Source organism: Vombatus ursinus, unplaced genomic scaffold (assembly GCF_900497805.2).
Source record: "Vombatus ursinus unplaced genomic scaffold, bare-nosed wombat genome assembly UNPS02014779.1, whole genome shotgun sequence".
Taxonomy (NCBI): Eukaryota; Metazoa; Chordata; class Mammalia; order Diprotodontia; family Vombatidae; genus Vombatus; species Vombatus ursinus.
This window is the reverse complement of record NW_020954557.1, coordinates 35,402,944-35,409,889: the sequence shown is the minus strand read 5'-3', so window position 1 is coordinate 35,409,889 and position 6,946 is coordinate 35,402,944. Positions and strand designations below refer to the sequence as shown.

Sequence of the window (6,946 nt, the reverse complement as noted above, 5' to 3'; positions counted from 1 at the left end):
TGGAGTTAAGTGACTTGCCCAGGGTCACACAGCTAGTAAGTGTTATGTGTCTGAGGCCACATTTGAACTCAGGTCCTCCTGACTTCAGGGCTGGTGCTTTATCCACTGCGCCACCTACCTGCCCCTAAAATCTCACTTTCTACAAAGGGTTTTCCTGATCCCCCTTAATCTTACTCCCTTCTCTTTGCGACTACCCCCAATTTATCCTGTATATATTTTTTTATATATAGTTGTTTGCATGTTATCTCCCCCATTAGACTGTGAACATCTTGAAAATAGGGGCTGCTCTTTTTTGCATCCTCAGCACTTAGCACAGTGCTTGGCATATAGTAGATATCAATGTTTGTTGCCTGGGCTGTGTCTCACTTTGATCTCTTTGCATTAATCTGTCAGAAACAAGAATTTGGTGCTTAGTCTCAGGTCTAGTATCTACTTTCCAGGAGGTCATGAACCCTATGTAACAGATGTTTGGGGTGGATTCCTCACCTGCAGGTGGAGGAAGTGGTTATACCCTTGCTGAGAATTCTGTGGATTGTAATGTTTGTATACTTTCTTAGCCCTGGAAAAGATGAAAGGAATAGCATGTGATTCTGATGTGGACCACAACCCTAGGGAACTATGAATGAATTAGGAGAGAGAGTGTAGCAGGAGAGAACAAGACAGAGCTTGGAACCAGAATGGTGTCAGAAGAAGGAAAGGGGGAAGGGAATGGAATAATATATAATGTATAATATATAATAATATATAGCACCTAATATATGCCAGGCATTATGCTAAGCCCTTCACAAATATCTCATTTGATCCTCACAACAACCCTGTAAGTTAGGTGCTCTTATCATCTCCACTTAACAGTTAAGAAAACTGAGTCAAACAGAGATTAAGTGACTTGCCCAGGGTCACTCTTCTAGGAAATATCTGAGGCTAGATTTGAACTTACATTTTTCTGACTCTAGGCCCAGTGCTCTCTCCACTGTGCCACCATATACTACAATTATTGTGACTGTAAACTAAAGGTAAACATGATGGTCTCCCTCAGACTTTCACTTTATAAGAAGAAATGCTGACAAGTGACTTTTTCTCCTTGAGAACTATGAGGAAACTCTGACAAGGTAGATCTCTACAACTTCACATCCCCCACACATCTATTTGTTTAACAGGTATCTCGTATGATTTGTTGTCTTGTTATGTTCCAATTTTTGTTTTTATTTGGATTCTTTTATGCTTTACCTAAAACATTTGTGATTTTACATGGACCTTCATTTTCTTGGGTGTACTTTGGCTTTGTCAGAGAGTGCCAATCAGGGAAAGGTCTGGTGGTTTTGATTCAAATTATATAACTCGATCTGAAATTTCCTTCCTTGTTAATGGAAGTGATCTGAGTCTTTGGAAAATTGCTAGAGAATTTCTAACTGGGGTTTAATGAGTTATTACTATTTGTTGTTCAGTCATTTCAGTCATGCTCAACCCTTTGTGACCCTGTTTTGGGGTTTTCTTGGCAAAGCTACTGGATTCCTTCTCCAGCTCATTTTTACAGATGAGGAAACTAAGGCAAATAGGGTTGAGTGACTTGCCCAGGGTCACACAGCTAATAAGTGTCTGAGACCAGACTTGAACCCTTGAAGGTTGAGTCTTCCTGATTCTAAGTCCAGTGCTCTATCCACTACACTACCTAGCTGCCCTCTAGATAGCTGCCCTGCTCTTACTATAGCCATTGATAGTGCTATAAACTCAGCAAAAGAGCAGAGAAAAGATCATTAATATTTATAGGCAACTGCCACTGGATATAAATGAAGCTAAAGGTCAATGCCATTAAGCCTTAGTCTGCTATTTGATACAAGAAAAAGAGTAGGTTAAGTATTTGGAGGTGGGAGTGGTGGCCAAAGAAGAAGGTCTATTCAAAGCCAACCCTGCAAGGATAGAGATAGACACAGTCCAGGAGGATTTTGTTCTATCCCTTTCCCAGGGGGAGAAGGAATTGTTCCCTAGACACCTGCTTATTGCATACACTTATGTCCAAATCTTGGCTTTGCTCTTATAATTCTCTTTTTAAAATTTTTTTAAAATTTTTAGGCAATTGAGGTTAAGTGACTTGCCCAGGGTCACACTAGTAAGTGTCAAGTGTTTGGTCTGAGGCCAAATTTGAACTCAGGTCCTCCTGACTCCAGGGCTGGTGCTCTATCCACTACACCACCTAGCTGCCCCCTTTTATAATTCTCTTGTCCCCAGTCAATGCTTAGCACAGTGCCTCTTCATTAACAGGTGGCTAATAAATGCTTATTCCTTTGCCCCCTCTTTCGTATTCCTTTCTAGTCCATATTATCCTATGTGATACATGCAGTAAGAATTGATCCTTCTTGTGTGTTGTGAATAGAAGTTCAGCTTCTGGAGATCATGTTCTTTGTCTCAGAGACTAGGTACCCCAATAAAGAAATAGATTATAATTTTCCTAAGGAATTCTGAAAACAAACTTGGACCAAATTGGGTAACTTCTTCCCTCCTCCCCTTTTCAAACTGTGCTAATATTTCAAAACAACAGCAGGGAAAGCAAACTAGAGGAAAGGCAGCATGCAATTCTTGGAAACTGATGTCCTCCACTGGCACATTGTTCCATTTGAAAGTAAATGTTGTAATTGAGTGAAAATCAATTAACACACAGCAAGGGGACATTTTCAGAATATCATACAGTTAGTTAAGCAATAGCTGTTGCTGGAGCATTCCTGGACAAAAATGGGAAGTATCAAGAGGGAGTGAGATTGGAAAGGGAAAATATTTTGAATAAGATAGCAGCTTGTTAAATCAATTTGCTGTGAGTGCCCCATAATCTAGGCCATCTAGTTAGTGCAGTGGATCACATGCCAGGCTTGGAGTCAGTAAGACTGATTTTCCTGAATTCAAATCTGGCCTCTGACACTTACTAGTGGTATGACTCTTGGTAAGTCACTTCACTATGCCTGTCTCAGTTTCCTCATTTGTAAAATGAGCTGGAGAAAGAACGGCAAACCATTCCAGTATCTCTGCCAAGAAAACCCCAAATGGAATTATGAATAGTCAGATATGAATGGAACAACTGAACAAATACAAACAAACAAACAAAAAAATCCATTATCTGGAAGAAACTGAGTTTTATTCTAGTTTATAGGACTTGAATTAGCACTTGCTCTTGAAAATGTACATAATACATTTATAGGAAAGTTTCCCTTGTCTGGACCTCTACTCCATCACTGAGAACTTTTCTCTTTAGGTCTCTTCTGTCCACTCTTCTATCTGAACCACCAGTTCAGGGCAGCTAGGTGATGCAGTGGATAGAGGGCTGGCCCTTGAGTCAGGAAGCTCAAATCCAGATTCAGACACTTACTAGCTCTGTGACCCTGGGCAAGTCATTTAACCCATTTTGCCTCAGTTTCCACATATGTAAAATTAGCTGGAGGAGGAAATGGCAAACCACTCCAGTATATCTGCCAAGAAAACTCCAAATGGGGTCACAAAGAGTCAGATGTGAGTGAAAAATGACTGAACAACAGGGGCAGTTCTATTATACAGTGTCCTTTCCTAGAAGGTTCTGCAGAATCAACACAGGTCGTAATTATCTTGTTAAATCAATTATGAGTTTTGCTCAGCTTTTTCTAGGTTTGGAGATTGGCTGAATGTTTTAAAGGAACATATTTGTTGTTTGGTATGTTTTTAATGGCTTGTATCCTCCATTCCATCCCTCTTGCACATGGTACTGACTCAGCATGTCATCTGCTGTGACTACACCTGCTCCATTTTAGCACTGCTCTGTCACACATAAAAGTCCAAGCAATGCTGTTTAACTGGAACCATGCTGAGAGTTTCCTGTTCATTCAAGCAACATCTGTGAGATTTGCATGGATTAACATTCAGATGACAGAGATCTAACTTTGGTTTAAATAAAGAGAGAAGTACAGACTCAATCTAACCATGGGCATATATTAGGGAAGATTATGTGTGAGGCTTCTCCTTGAAATGAATCAATTATTAGTTAAGTTATCAAAGGTTTCCTGGCTGCTCTGCCAATTCATTTAAGCTAAATTTCTAGTTCCTTTACAAAGAAAATATTGCTGGAGACTTGAATATTCTTTCGTTTCCTACAAGTAAGAAAGATTATTTCTGTCAAATGAAAACTTTTTAAAATGCCCACTGTATGCATTGCAATATGCTAAGCCCTGGGAACTGTTTTGGAGATTGGTCTCTAATCTATGAAGTGTGTCTTACTTTTTCTAGGGAAATGGGTTGCTTTAATTAGTCCTCCTCTCCCACATCTTCTCTTGAATAAAGTAGAAAAAGGAATGCAGTAAGTGGAAGAGATAAGAATGGCAATAATCAGGATTTTTTTTGGTGATTTGAATACTTGAAAGTATTATTTTACAAATTAAAACAAAGGGTTAGCCTAGAAAAGCCTACCAATCAATAGGTATTTGTTGAGTGCCTACTATGTGACAATCTGGAGATAAAAAGACAAAAATGAAACAAAAAAAAATGAAGTCTTTGCCTTCAAGGAATTTGAGGGAGACAATGCATATATATTATAATAAGTAAATATACAAAAAAGTCTAATAAGTAGCTGTCCACCACTCCTGGGACCAGTAACAATTTATACATCCCTAATCATAAGGAATACTGACATTATGCAGCTTAATATCTTTGAGACTATATGATATGAGGAAATATGAGTTGATTATGGTTTTTTTTGATTACTTGGAAATTCTGGCATTTATTGCAAGTATAGGTTACATTATCTTAAGGTTTATTCTAACTCTATTATTCTCAAATTAGATAAGTGCCCTTTAGTGAAAGCAAAATCTAGGTTCAACCTTACAAAATTGTAAAGTAGATATAGTTTGACTTTAACATTTCTTTTTATATTCCTCTTATATTTTGTTCTGTCATAAAATAGATAAATGGTCTAAAACAATTCTTGAAAATAAAGGGCCATGGAAAGATAGATTAAGAATTAATTAGAAACTAAATAATCTAATCCTAAAGAATGAGTGGCTTTTTCCCCTAAGATGGCGCCGAAGGCAAAGAAGGAAGTGGTTGTCCCCCCCAAGACAGAAGCTAAATCCAAGGCCTTGAAGGCCAAGAAGGCAGTGTTGAAGGGTGTTCACAGCCACAAAAAGAAGAAGATCCAAACGTCTCCCACATTCTGGTGACCCAAGACATTGAGATTTCAACGGCAGCCCAAATACCCTCAGAAAAGTGCCCCTCGGAGGAACAAGCTCGACCACTATGCCATCATTAAGTTTCCCTTGACCACTGAGTCTGCTATGAAGAAGATTGAGGACAACAATACCCTGGTCTTCATTGTGGATGTCAAGGCCAACAAGCATCAGATCAAGCAGGTGGTCAAGAAGCTCTATGACATTGACATGGTCAAGGTCAACACACTGATATGGCCTGATGGAGAAAAGAAGACCTATGTCTGACTTGCTCCAGACTATGATGCTTTAGATGTTGTCAACAAAATTGGAATCATCTAAACTGTGTCCAGCTATCCCACTCCACTTACAATAAAACGTTTTCCAGTAAAAAAAAAAAAAGAATGAGTGGATCAAACAACAAATCCTAGAAACAATCAGTAATTTCATCAAAGAGAATGACATTAATGAGAAAACATATCAAAACTTATGGGATGTAGCCAAAGAAGTTCTTAGGGGAAATTTTGTGTCTCTAAATGCTTACGTGAATAAAAATAGAGAAAGAGGAGATGGATGAATTGGGTACACAACTAAAAAAGCTAGAAAAAGAACAAATTAAGAACTCCAAATTAAATACCAAATTAGAAATTCTAAAAATCAAAAGAGAGCAAGAGATAGAGAAATTCCATTTAAAATAACTAGACAATATAAAATATTTGGGAGTCTACCTGCCAAGACAAACCCAAGAACTATATGGACACAATTATAAAACACTTTTTCACACAAATAAAGTCATATCTAAAAAAATTGGAATAAATATCAATTGTTCACGGGTAGGCAGAATTAATATGATAAAAGTTACAATTCTACCTAAATGATTTTACTTATTCAGTGCCATACCAATCAAACTACCAACAAATTATTCTATGGAGGTAGAAAAAATAATAATAAAATTCATCTGGAAGAACAAAAGGTCAATAATATCAAGGGACTTAGTGAAAAAAAAAATGCAAAGAAAGGCGGCCTAGCTGTAGTAAAACTAAAACTACTTTATAAAGTGTCAATCATCAAAACTATTTGGTATTGGCTAAGAAATAGAGTGGTGAGGGACAGCTAGGTACACAGTGGATAAGCTCTGGCTTTGGAGTCAGGAGGACCTGAGTTAAAAAATGACCTAAGATACTTGCTACTTACTAGCTATGTGACCCTGGGCAAGTCAACTTAACCTGATCGCCTCACCAAAAAAGAAACAGAGTGGAGGGTCAGTGGAATAGATTAGGTACACAAGACAGAGAAGTAAATTACTATAGTAATCTACTAATACACACAGTGATTACAATACCATAAACAAAAGTAACACTAAAAGGCAGTTCATCTCAGATTAATTTCAATGATCAGTCCTGGTCCTGGAGAACAGATAGGGAAACACTTTCTTTTTCTGAGTAGAGAGGTGAAAGACTATGGGTATGAAATGTTACATACACTCAGACAAAAGGCAGTATTGCTTGATAGTCTGTTGTCTTTGTTATAAGGAAGACTATAAGGGGCTGAGGCATAATAGAAAAAAATACCATGATGCTATAACAAAAAAAAAACACTGAAATAAAAAATACCCCATATTACCTTTGTTTCAAGATTTACTTATTGTCGGTTCCTCATGTCTTCTTCTCCTGACTGTTTATCTAGTTTAGGATATACTGTAGCAGAAATAGAAGATGTTCTGGGATCAGATGCTGAAGGATGAGGAGCTGCCTGCCAAAGTCTGTAAGGGTTTGAAGCTGCCAGTTGCC

At 37.9% G+C, this 6,946-nt stretch overlaps 1 pseudogene; it reads left to right on the top strand.

Annotated features, from left to right (window-relative positions):
- The first annotated feature begins 5,027 nt into the window (after positions 1 to 5,027).
- Positions 5,028 to 5,498, top strand: LOC114045979 (annotated as a pseudogene).
- Positions 5,499 to 6,946: the final 1,448 nt, after the last annotated feature.